At 50.2% G+C, this 13317-nt stretch overlaps 1 protein-coding gene across 18 annotated transcripts in view; it reads left to right on the forward strand.

The window, feature by feature from the left end:
* Positions 1-13317, forward strand: part of RIMBP2 (RIMS binding protein 2) — a 2252680-nt gene that overhangs the window by 314018 nt on the left and 1925345 nt on the right. The window lies entirely within an intron of this gene.

Consider the following 13317-nt stretch of genomic DNA (forward strand, 5'->3'; position numbering starts at 1 on the left):
ACATATAACACACCAGGCATAACACAACCCACATCTACAACACTTCCAACACAATACCATGGCACACATAACACGCCATGAATAAAGCAACCCACATCTATAACACTTTCCAACACAATAGCATGCCACAATAGGCATAAAGCAACCCACATCTATAAGACTTCCAACACAATAAAATACCACACATAACACACCAGGCATGAAGCAACCCACACATATAACACTTCCAACACAATGACATAATATGCATTACACACCACGAATAAAGCAACCCACATCTATAACACTTTCCATGCATAGTGCAACCCACACCTATAACACGTCCAACACAATAACACCACACGCATAACACACCAAGCATAAAGCAACCCACATGTATAACACTTCTGACACAATAACATGCCACATATAACATACCATGTAAAAGGCAACCCATATCTATAACACTTCCAACACAATAACAAGCCACATATAACACACCAGGCATAACACAACCCACATCTACAACACTTCCAACACAATAACACGATACACATAACACACCAGGCAGAAAGCACCTCACATCTATAACAATTCCAAAACAATAACATCCCACACATAACACACCAGGCATAAAGCACCTCACATCTATAACACTTCCAACACAATAACATCCCACACATAACATGCCAGGCACAAAGCAGCCCACACCTTTACCACTTCCAACACAATAACATGATACACATAACACACCAGGCATAACGCACCTCACAACTATAACACTTCTAACACAATAACAGGGCACACATAACACACCAGGCCTAAAGCTACCCACATCTATAACACTTCCAACACAATAACATGGCACAAATAACATACCAGGCATAAGGCAACCCACATCTATAACACTTCCAACACAATAACATGGCACAAATAACATACCAGGCATAAGGCAACCCACATCTATAACACTTCCAACACGATAACATAATACACATAACACACCAAGCATAAAGCACCTCACATCTATAACACGTCCAACACAATAACATGATGCACATAACACACCAGGCATAACACAACCCACAACTATAACACTTCCAACACAATAACATCCCACACATAACACACCAGGCATAAGGCACCTCACATCTATAACACTCCCAACACAATAACATCCCACACATAACACACCAGGCATAAAGCACCTCACATCTATAACACTCCCAACACAATAACATCCCACCCAAAACACAGCAGGCATAAGGCACCTCACATCTATAACACTTCCAACACAACAACAAGCCACACAACGCACACCAGGCATAAAGCACCTCACGTCTAAAACACGTCCAACACAATAACATGATACACATAACACACCAGGCATAACACAACCCACAACTATAACACTTCCAACACAATAACACACCACACATAACACACCACGAATAAAGCAACCCACATCTATAACACTTCCAACACAATAACATCCCACGCATAACACACCAGGCATAAAGCAGCCCACACCTTTACCACTTCCAACACAATAACATGATACACATAACACACCGTGCATATCACACACTGCGCACGCCATGCCACGCGTGTAGAATTCAGGGGGTGCTCTGAAGATGGGCACTCATGCAGGACGCGCCGTGCCCTGCTGGCATACAGCACACGCCGTGGGCAGGAGAGAGCGGCCGGGCTCCCGTGTGCGCCGCATTTGATATTTTGAAGACGTGGATAGTGGAGTCCTGGGTCCCCCTGGAGTGCCCTGGGGCCACTCGACGAGCTACTGACGTGCATAGCGCGTGATGCACAGCGGCTATTGGTGCACCCGCACCGGCGCTCTGCCCGCCTGATGTGATGGCTGGGGGCACGAGGCACTGTTCATCACCCGCCCCCTCCCTTCGTGTTTCCCAGGAGGGGGCAGTAACGCTCATCTTCCTTGATATGCGGAGTCTGCATTTTCATTGCACAGTAACTGAGAATCGTGTCACATTCAGTCAGGCGTGCAGAGGGCCAACACGCACAGTATTTAGCAGACCTCTGCTAACACGCACAGTATTAAGCAGACCTCTGATAACACGCACAGTATTCAGTAGACCTCTGATAACACGCACAGTACTTAGCAGACCTCTGATAACACGCACAGTACTTAGCAGACCTCTGATAACACGCACAGTACTTAGAAGACCTCTGATAACACGCACAGTATTTAGAAGACCTCTGATAACACGCACAGTATTTAGAAGACCTCTGATAACATGCACAGTGTTAAGCAGACCTCTGCTAACACGCACGGTATTAAGCAGCCCTCTGATAACACGGACAGTATTCAGCAGACCTCTGATGACACTGGAATGAGCTCTGAGAGGAATGTTGTGAGCCTACCACGAAATGTGGCTAGAAAATGTGGCCTCTTTCCGAGGGGAACAGGTCTAACGAGGTGGAAATGTGATCCAGTGGCGATGTACTGCAGTGGCAGGGATGTGCTCTAGTGCAGATGTAGTCCAGTGGAAGGGAGGTGGTCTAGTGGAGATGTAGTGCAGTGGCAGGGATGTGCTCTAATGCAGATGTAGTGCAGTGGAAAGCATGTGTTCTAATGCAGATGTAGTGCAGTGGAAAGCATGTGGTCTAGTGGAGATGTGGTGCAGTGGCAGAGATATGGTCTAGTGGCGATGTAGTGCAGTGGCAGGGATGTGATCTAGTGGCGATGTAGTGCAGTGGCAAGGATGTGGTCTAGTGGAGATGTGCAGTGGAAGGGATGTGGTTTAGTGCAGATGAAGTGAAGTGTAAGGGATGTGGTCCAGTGAACATGTAGTGCAGTGGCATGGATGGGGTCTAGTGGATATGTAGTGCAGTGGCAAGCATGTGGTCTAGTGGAGATGTGCAGTGGAATGGATGTGGTCTAGTGGAGATGTAGTGCAGTGGCAGGGATGTGGTCTAGTGGAGATGTAGTGCAGTGGAAGGGATGTGGTCTAGTGGAGATCTAGTGCAGTGGCAGGGGTGTGGTCTAGTGGAGATGTAGTGAAGTGTAAGGGATGAGGTCTAGTAGAGATGTACTGCAATGGCAGGGATGTGGTCTATTGGAGATGCAGTGCATTGGCAGGGATGTGGTCTAGTGGACATGTAGTGCAGTGGCAGGGAGGTGGTATAGTGGAGATGTAGTGAAGTGTAAGGGATGAGGTCTAGTAGAGATGTACTGCAATGGCAGGGATGTGGTCTATTGGAGACGCAGTGCATTGGCAGGGATGTGGTCTAGTGGACATGTAGTGCAGTGGCATGGATGTGGTCTAGTGGACATGTAGTGCAGTGGCAGGGAGGTGGTATAGTGGCAATGTAGTCGAGTGGCAAGCATGTGGTCTAGTGGAGATCTAGTGCAGTGGCAAGCATGTGGTCTAGTGGAGATGTAGTGCAGTGGCAGGGGTGTGGTCTAGTGGAGATGTAGTGTAGTGGCAGGGAGGTGGTATAGTGGCAATGTAGTCGAGTGGCAAGCATGTGGTCTAGTGGAGATCTAGTGCAGTGGCAAGCATGTGGTCTAGTGGAGATGTAGTGCAGTGGCAAGCATGTGGTCGAGATGTAGTGCAGTGGCAGGGGTGTGGTCTAGTGGAGATGTAGTGCAGTGGCAGGGATGTGGTCTAGTGGTGATGTAGTGCAGTGGCAGGGATGTGGTCTAGTGGAGATGTAGTGCAGTGGCAGGGATGTGGTCTAGTGGGAATGTACTGCAGTGGAAGGAATGTGGTCTAGTGGAGATGTAGTGCAGTGTAAGGGATGTGGTCTAGTGGAGATGTAGTGCAGTGGCAGGGATGTGGTCTAGTGTGAATGTAGTGCAGTGGAAGGAATGTGGTCTAGTGGAGATGTAGTGCAGTGTAAGGGATGTGGTCTAGTGGTGATATAGTGCAGTGGCAGGGATGTGGTCTAGTGGAGATGTAGTGCAGTGGCAGGGATGTGGTCTAGTGGAGATGTAGTGCAGTGGCAGGGATGTGGTCTAGTGGTGATGTAGTGCAGTGGCAGGGATGTGGTCTAGTGTGAATGTAGTGCAGTGGAAGGAATGTGGTCTAGTGGAGATGTAGTGCAGTGTAAGGGATGTGGTCTAGTGGTGATATAGTGCAGTGGCAGGGATGTGGTCTAGTGGAGATGTAGTGCAGTGGCAGGGATGTGGTCTAGTGGAGATGTAGTGCAGTGGCAGGGATGTGGTCTAGTGGTGATGTAGTGCAGTGGCAGGGATGTGGTCTAGTGTGAATGTAGTGCAGTGGAAGGAATGTGGTCTAGTGGAGATGTAGTGCAGTGGCATGGATGTGGTCTAGTGGAGATGTAGTGCAGTGGCAGGGAGGTGGTCTAGTGGCGATGTAGTCGAGTGGCAGGGAGGTGGTCTAATGGAGATCTAGTGCAGTGGCAAGCATGTGGTCTAGTGGAGATGTAGTGCAGTGGCAGGGGTGTGGTCTAGTGGAGATGTAGTGCAGTGGCAGGGATGTGGTCTAGTGGTGATGTAGTGCAGTGGCAGGGATGTGGTCTAGTGGAGGTGTAGTGCAGTGGCAGGGATGTGGTCTAGTGTGAATGTAGTGCAGTGGAAGGAATGTGGTCTAGTGGAGATGTAGTGCAGTGTAAGGGATGTGGTCTAGTGGAGATGTAGTGCAGTGTAAGGGATGTGGTCTAGTGGAGATGTAGTGCAGTGGCAGGGAGGTGGTCTAGTGGCGATGTAGTCGAGTGGCAGGGAGGTGGTCTAATGGAGATCTAGTGCAGTGGCAAGCATGTGGTCTAGTGGAGATGTAGTGCAGTGGCAGGGGTGTGGTCTAGTGGAGATGTAGTGCAGTGGCAGGGATGTGGTCTAGTGGTGATGTAGTGCAGTGGCAGGGATGTGGTCTAGTGGAGGTGTAGTGCAGTGGCAGGGATGTGGTCTAGTGTGAATGTAGTGCAGTGGAAGGAATGTGGTCTAGTGGAGATGTAGTGCAGTGTAAGGGATGTGGTCTAGTGGAGATGTAGTGCAGTGGCAGGGATGTGGTCTAGTGGAGATGTACTGCAGTGGAAGGAATGTGGTCTAGTGGAGATGTAGTGCAGTGTAAGGGATGTGGTCTAGTGGAGATGTAGTGCAGTGGCAGGGATGTGGTCTAGTGTGAATGTAGTGCAGTGGAAGGAATGTGGTCTAGTGGAGATGTAGTGCAGTGTAAGGGATGTGGTCTAGTGGTGATATAGTGCAGTGGCAGGGATGTGGTCTAGTGGAGATGTAGTGCAGTGGCAGGGATGTGGTCTAGTGGAGATGTAGTGCAGTGGCAGGGATGTGGTCTAGTGGTGATGTAGTGCAGTGGCAGGGATGTGGTCTAGTGTGAATGTAGTGCAGTGGAAGGAATGTGGTCTAGTGGAGATGTAGTGCAGTGTAAGGGATGTGGTCTAGTGGTGATATAGTGCAGTGGCAGGGATGTGGTCTAGTGGAGATGTAGTGCAGTGGCAGGGATGTGGTCTAGTGGAGATGTAGTGCAGTGGCAGGGATGTGGTCTAGTGGTGATGTAGTGCAGTGGCAGGGATGTGGTCTAGTGTGAATGTAGTGCAGTGGAAGGAATGTGGTCTAGTGGAGATGTAGTGCAGTGGCATGGATGTGGTCTAGTGGAGATGTAGTGCAGTGGCAGGGAGGTGGTCTAGTGGCGATGTAGTCGAGTGGCAGGGAGGTGGTCTAATGGAGATCTAGTGCAGTGGCAAGCATGTGGTCTAGTGGAGATGTAGTGCAGTGGCAGGGGTGTGGTCTAGTGGAGATGTAGTGCAGTGGCAGGGATGTGGTCTAGTGGTGATGTAGTGCAGTGGCAGGGATGTGGTCTAGTGGAGGTGTAGTGCAGTGGCAGGGATGTGGTCTAGTGTGAATGTAGTGCAGTGGAAGGAATGTGGTCTAGTGGAGATGTAGTGCAGTGTAAGGGATGTGGTCTAGTGGAGATGTAGTGCAGTGTAAGGGATGTGATCTAGTGGAGATGTAGTGCAGTGGCAGGGAGGTGGTCTAGTGGCGATGTAGTCGAGTGGCAGGGAGGTGGTCTAATGGAGATCTAGTGCAGTGGCAAGCATGTGGTCTAGTGGAGATGTAGTGCAGTGGCAGGGGTGTGGTCTAGTGGAGATGTAGTGGAGTGGCAGGGATGTGGTCTAGTGGTGATGTAGTGCAGTGGCAGGGATGTGGTCTAGTGGAGGTGTAGTGCAGTGGCAGGGATGTGGTCTAGTGTGAATGTAGTGCAGTGGAAGGAATGTGGTCTAGTGGAGATGTAGTGCAGTGTAAGGGATGTGGTCTAGTGGAGATGTAGTGCAGTGGCAGGGATGTGGTCTAGTGGAGATGTAGTGCAGTGTAAGGGATGTGGTCTAGTGGAGATGTAGTGCAGTGTAAGGGATGTGGTCTAGTGGAGATGTAGTGCAGTGGCAGGGAGGTGGTCTAGTGGCGATGTAGTCGAGTGGCAGGGAGGTGGTCTAATGGAGATCTAGTGCAGTGGCAAGCATGTGGTCTAGTGGAGATGTAGTGCAGTGGCAGGGGTGTGGTCTAGTGGAGATGTAGTGCAGTGGCAGGGATGTGGTCTAGTGGTGATGTAGTGCAGTGGCAGGGATGTGGTCTAGTGGAGGTGTAGTGCAGTGGCAGGGATGTGGTCTAGTGTGAATGTAGTGCAGTGGAAGGAATGTGGTCTAGTGGAGATGTAGTGCAGTGTAAGGGATGTGGTCTAGTGGAGATGTAGTGCAGTGGCAGGGATGTGGTCTAGTGGAGATGTAGTGCAGTGTAAGGGATGTGGTCTAGTGGAGATGTAGTGCAGTGTAAGGGATGTGGTCTAGTGGAGATGTAGTGCAGTGGCAGGGAGGTGGTCTAGTGGCGATGTAGTCGAGTGGCAGGGAGGTGGTCTAATGGAGATCTAGTGCAGTGGCAAGCATGTGGTCTAGTGGAGATGTAGTGCAGTGGCAGGGGTGTGGTCTAGTGGAGATGTAGTGCAGTGGCAGGGATGTGGTCTAGTGGTGATGTAGTGCAGTGGCAGGGATGTGGTCTAGTGGAGGTGTAGTGCAGTGGCAGGGATGTGGTCTAGTGTGAATGTAGTGCAGTGGAAGGAATGTGGTCTAGTGGAGATGTAGTGCAGTGTAAGGGATGTGGTCTAGTGGAGATGTAGTGCAGTGGCAGGGATGTGGTCTAGTGGAGATGTAGTGCAGTGTAAGGGATGTGGTCTAGTGGAGATGTAGTGCAGTGGCAGGGATGTGGTCTAGTGGTGATGTAGTGCAGTGGCAGGGATGTGGTCTAGTGGAGGTGTAGTGCAGTGGCAGGGATGTGGTCTAGTGTGAATGTAGTGCAGTGGAAGGAATGTGGTCTAGTGGAGATGTAGTGCAGTGTAAGGGATGTGGTCTAGTGGAGATGTAGTGCAGTGTAAGGGATGTGGTCTAGTGGAGATGTAGTGCAGTGGCAGGGAGGTGGTCTAGTGGCGATGTAGTCGAGTGGCAGGGAGGTGGTCTAATGGAGATCTAGTGCAGTGGCAAGCATGTGGTCTAGTGGAGATGTAGTGCAGTGGCAGGGGTGTGGTCTAGTGGAGATGTAGTGCAGTGGCAGGGATGTGGTCTAGTGGTGATGTAGTGCAGTGGCAGGGATGTGGTCTAGTGGAGGTGTAGTGCAGTGGCAGGGATGTGGTCTAGTGTGAATGTAGTGCAGTGGAAGGAATGTGGTCTAGTGGAGATGTAGTGCAGTGTAAGGGATGTGGTCTAGTGGAGATGTAGTGCAGTGGCAGGGATGTGGTCTAGTGGAGATGTAGTGCAGTGTAAGGGATGTGGTCTAGTGGAGATGTAGTGCAGTGTAAGGGATGTGGTCTAGTGGAGATGTAGTGCAGTGGCAGGGAGGTGGTCTAGTGGCGATGTAGTCGAGTGGCAGGGAGGTGGTCTAATGGAGATCTAGTGCAGTGGCAAGCATGTGGTCTAGTGGAGATGTAGTGCAGTGGCAGGGGTGTGGTCTAGTGGAGATGTAGTGCAGTGGCAGGGATGTGGTCTAGTGGTGATGTAGTGCAGTGGCAGGGATGTGGTCTAGTGGAGGTGTAGTGCAGTGGCAGGGATGTGGTCTAGTGTGAATGTAGTGCAGTGGAAGGAATGTGGTCTAGTGGAGATGTAGTGCAGTGTAAGGGATGTGGTCTAGTGGAGATGTAGTGCAGTGGCAGGGATGTGGTCTAGTGGAGATGTAGTGCAGTGTAAGGGATGTGGTCTAGTGGAGATGTAGTGCAGTGTAAGGGATGTGGTCTAGTGGAGATGTAGTGCAGTGGCAGGGATGTGGTCTAGTGGAGATGTAGTGCAGTGTAAGGGATGTGGTCTAGTGGAGATGTAGTGCAGTGTAAGGGATGTGGTCTAGTGGAGATGTAGTGCAGTGGAAGGGATGTGGTCTAGTGGAGATGTAGTGCAGTGGCAGAGATGTGGTCTAATGGAATATATGTGCCCTGGAGGAGGTGGTCTGATATAGTGGATATGTGGTGCAGTGGAGAAAGTATAATCAAGTGATGCAGGTCTAGTCTAAATGAAGATATGCGCTTTTCTGTAGGAGGTGTGACTTAGTGGAGAGTGGTGCAGTGGTGGAGATGTAAACTAGAAGAGATGTGGTGTAGTGGAGGGATGGGTATGTAGTCTAGAGGAGATGTGTTAAAGTGGTGGAGATGTGGTTTAATGGAAGCTTTGTGCTGTGGCAGAAGAGGTGTGGTATACTAGAGGGGCAGTACAGTGGAGCAGATGCAGTATAGTGGATATGTTGTCTATTGCAGATGTGGTGCAGTGCCTTAGATATAGTCTAGGGGTGCAGACTGGGTATAATGGAGATATGTGCTCTGGAATAGGAGGTGTGGTGTAGTGGGAATGCAGCACAGGGGTAGAAACATAGTCTAGCGGTGCAGACTGGGTATAATGGAGATATGTGCTCTGGCATAGGATGTGTGGTGTAGCGGGAACGCAGTACAGGGGTAGAAACAGTCTAGTGGTGCAGACTGGGTATAATGGAGATATGTGCTCTGGCATAGGAGGTGTGGTGTAGCGGGAATGCAGTACAGGGGTAGAAACATAGTCTAGTGGTGCAGACTGGGTATAATGGAGATATGTGCTCTGGCATAGGATGTGTGGTGTAGCGGGAATGCAGTACAGGGGTAGAAACATAGTCTAGTGGTGCAGACTGGGTATAATGGAGATATGTGCTCTGGCATAGGAGGTGTGGTGTAGCGGGAATGCAGTACAGGGGTAGAAACATAGTCTAGTGGTGCAGACTGGGTATAATGGAGATATGTGCTCTGGCATAGGATGTGTGGTGTAGCGGGAATGCAGTACAGGGGTAGAAATATAATTTAGTGGTGCAGACTTGGTTTAATGGAGATATGTGCTCTGGCATAGGAGGTGTGGTGTAGCGGGAATGCAGTACAGGGGTAGAAATATAGTCTTGTGGAGCAGACTGGGTATAATGGAGATATGTGCTCTGGCATAGGATGTGTGGTGTAATGGGAATGCAGTACAGGGGTAGAAACATAGTCTAATGGTGCAGACTGGATATAATGGAGATATGTGCTCTGGCATAGAAGGTGTGGTGTAGTGGGAATGCAGTACAGGGGTAGAAACATAGTCTAGTGGTGCAGACTGGGTATAATGGAGATATGTGCTCTGGCATAGGAGGTGTGGTGTAGCGGGAATGCAGTCCGGGGTAGAAACATATTGTAGTGGTGCAGACTGGGTATAGTGGAGATATGTGCTCTGGCATAGGATGTGTGGTGTAGCGGGAATGCAGTACAGGGGTAGAAACATAGTCTAGTGGTGCAGACTGGGTATAATGGAGATATGTGCTCTGGCATAGGATGTGTGGTGTAGCGGGAATGCAGTACAGGGGTAGAAACATAGTCTAGTGGTGCAGAATGGGTATAATGGAGATATGTGCTCTGGCATAGGAGGTGTGGTGTAGCGGGAATGCAGTATAGGGGTAGAAACATAGTCTAGTGGTGCAGACTGGGTATAATGGAGATGCTCTGGCATAGGATGTGTGGTGTAGTGGGAATGCAGTACAGGGGTAGAACTATAGTTTAGTGGTGCAGACTTGGTTTAATGGAGATATGTGCTCTGGCATAGGAGGTGTGGTGTAGTGGGAATGCAGTACAGGGGTAGAAATATAGTCTAGTGGCGCAGACTGGGTATAATGGAGATATGTGCTCTGGCATAGGATGTGTGGTGTAGTGGGAATGCAGTACAGGGGTAGAAACATAGTCTAGTGGTGCAGACTGGGTATAATTGAGCTATGTGCTCTGGCATAGGATGTGTGGTGTAGTGGGAATGCAGTACAGGGGTAGAAACATAGTCTAGTGGTGCAGACTGGGTATAATGGAGATATGTGCTCTGGCATAGGATGTGTGGTGTAATGGGAATGCAGTACAGGGGTAGAAACATAGTCTAGTGGTGCAGACTGGGTATAAAGGGGATATGTGCTCTGGCATAGGAGGTGTGGTGTAGCGGGAATGCAGTACAGGGGTAGAAACTTAGTCTAGTGGTGCAGACTGGGTATAATTGAGCTATGTGCTCTGGCATAGGATGTGTGGTGTAGTGGGAATGCAGTAGAGGGGTAGAAACATAGTCTAGTGGTGCAGACTTTTAATAATGGAGATATGTGCTCTGGGATAGGAGGTGTGGTGTAGTGGGAATGCAGTACAGGGGTAGAAACATAGTCTAGTGGTGCAGACTGGGTATAATGAAGATATGTGCTCTGGCATAGGAGGTGTGGTATAGCTGGAATGCAGTACAGGGGTAGAATCATAGTTTAGTGGTGCAGATATGATATGATATGGCATTTGCAACGCCCCTATACACACGTGTTTCAAGGCGCGACGAGGCAGGGGGGGGGAACAAAGGGAGACAAACAACGATCTTACTAGGCTAGGTGTTATTCAGATCGCGCAAGTGCAAGGGTAGGGGGGACTGGGAAAAGTGCAGGGGAAGGGGAGAGGGGAAGTGCAGTACATGGTTAGTAGAATACAAGATAAATAATAGGGGCAGCTGGTGGCAAGTGCAAGGAAAGTGCGGTACATGGTTAATAGAATACAAGATAAATAATAGGGCCAGCTGGTGGCAAGTGCAAAGGTAAGTGCCGGGAGAAGGGGCTGTAGGATACAGAGACAGTCCCATAGTGCAGGTAGGCAGTGCAGGGAAGAGTGGCTGGGCCAAGGACCGAGATCGGTGAGTGGCCCAGTTGCAGATTCAGTGCAGGTTCAGTGGTTTAGCAGGGGAGAGAGGGAGAGAAAGCGAAGGCAAAGAGGAAGGTTTTGAGGTGCTTCCGGAACCGGAGATGGTTCTCCTCAAGTTTCAGGGAGGCAGGAAGGCTGTTGCAGAGGGAGGCCCCTGCTGCGGAGAGTGATCAACCCCCAGCTCGTTGCTTGGAGAAGCGGCTGACCCTGAGGTAGTTGGAGGTGGATGAGCGAAGGGCTCGAGAAGGAAGATATTTAGGAAGAGAGAGTTGCAGGTATTTTGGCCCAAGGCCCCAGAAGGCCTTGTGGACAATGCAGAGGGTTTTGAACTTAATCCTCGCAGCCACTGGGAGCCAGTGTAGTGATTTCAGTCCTGGAGAGATACGGTCCCTGGGCTTGAGGCCAAGGACAAGTCTCGCAGTCCTGTTCTGGATGAGTTGTAAAGGGCGGAGAGTAGATGCAGGAAGATCTAGATAGAGGCTGTTACATTAGTCCAGCCTCGAGAGAACCAGGGCTCTGGAGGCAGTGAGCTTCTGGGGGAAGGAGAGAAAAGGAAGGATACCTCTGAGGAGGTGTAGCTGGTAGTGTGACTTCTTAGAGATGTCAGAGATGTGAGGAGAGAAGGAGAGTGCGGAGTCGAAGATGACCCCGAGGTTTTTTCCCATGCAGGTAGGCACAGGAAGAGGGCCAAGGGAGGCCGGCCAGAGAGCTGCAGGGAAGGAGGGAGTGGGTGTGCCGATAAGTAGAATCTCAGTCTTACTGGCATTAAGGCAGAGGTCGTTGGCGGCACACCATTCCTGGATAGCAGAAAGACAGTCAGAGATGAGGGAAGTGGAAGAGAAGGCCGAGGGTAGCCTGAAAATGAGCTGGGTATCATCCGCGTAGCACTGAAAGTTGGGACAGAGAGCGGCGATGCGGTGAGCAAGAACTGCCAGATACTGGTTGAACAGCCAGGGGGAGAGGTTAGATCCCTGGGGGACACCACAGGTAGAGAAAAAGGTGTCAGAGAGGAAGGAACCCAGTTGGACCTGGGAGGGTCGATTGGAGAGGAAGGAGGACAGCCACGCCAGAGCTTGACCAGTGATACCCAGGTTATCACGGAGACGGTTGAGCAGGATGGTGTGGTTAACAGTGTCAAAGGCAGAAGAGAGGTCGAGCAAAATGAGAACACAAGGGGTGTTAGAGTCAAGGTTTGAGAGCAGGTCCTCACGGATGTTCAGGAGAGCAGTTTCTGTGCTTCTGGCAGCTCTGAAGCCAGACTGATGGTCATGAAGACTACCAAAAGATTCAGCATGGAGATTAAGCTGGGAGATGGCCAGTTTCTCCAGGAGCTTGCCCAGGAAGGGAGTAATAGAGATTGGGTGATAGTTAGCTGGGCAGGAGGGGTCGGAGGAGGGTTTCTTAAGAAGGGGGTACACAAGGGAGTGCTTGAGGGGGGATGGGAAGACTCCAGAGGCAAAGGAGTGATTGCAGAAGTCATCCAAGGCAGGCGACAGGGAGTCAATGTGGTCCTTGATAGTTTTGGAGGAACAGGGGTGGACCTGTTTTGACGAGACTCTCATAGATCGGACTTGTCTCGAAACCTCATCAACAGAAAAAAGGGGAAAGGCAGAGAAGGAGGGAGGAGGGGTGGCTGCCGAAAGGCCAGAGGGAGAGCAGGGAATAGGGGAGGGGAGGTGATAGGAGGAGAGTGAGGACAGGATGTCTTGAGTTTTTGAAATGAAGTGAGAGGCCAGTGCCTGGGGTATACCAGACTGGGTATAATGGAGATATGTGCTCTGGCATAGGAGGTGTGGTATAGCGGGAATGCATTACAGGGGTAGAAATACAGTCGAGTGGTGCAGACTGGGTATAATTGAGCTATGTGCTCTCGAATAGGAGGTGTGGTGTAGTGGGAATGTAGTACAGGGGTAGAAATATAGTCTAGTGGTGCAGACTGGGTATAATGGAGAGATGTGCTCTGGCATAGGATGTGTGGTGTAGTGGGAATGTAGTACAGTGGTAGAAATATAGTCTAGTGGTGCAGACTGGGTATAATGGAGATATGTGCTCTGGCATAGGAGGTGTGGTGTAGCGGGAATGCAGTACAGGGGTAGAAACATAGTCTAGTGGTGCAGACTGGGTATAATGGAGATATGTGCTCTGGCATAGG

This window comes from Ambystoma mexicanum, chromosome 10 (genome assembly GCF_040938575.1).
Source record: "Ambystoma mexicanum isolate Mex_15411 chromosome 10, UKY_AmexF1_1, whole genome shotgun sequence".
NCBI classification, from domain to species: domain Eukaryota; kingdom Metazoa; phylum Chordata; class Amphibia; order Caudata; family Ambystomatidae; genus Ambystoma; species Ambystoma mexicanum.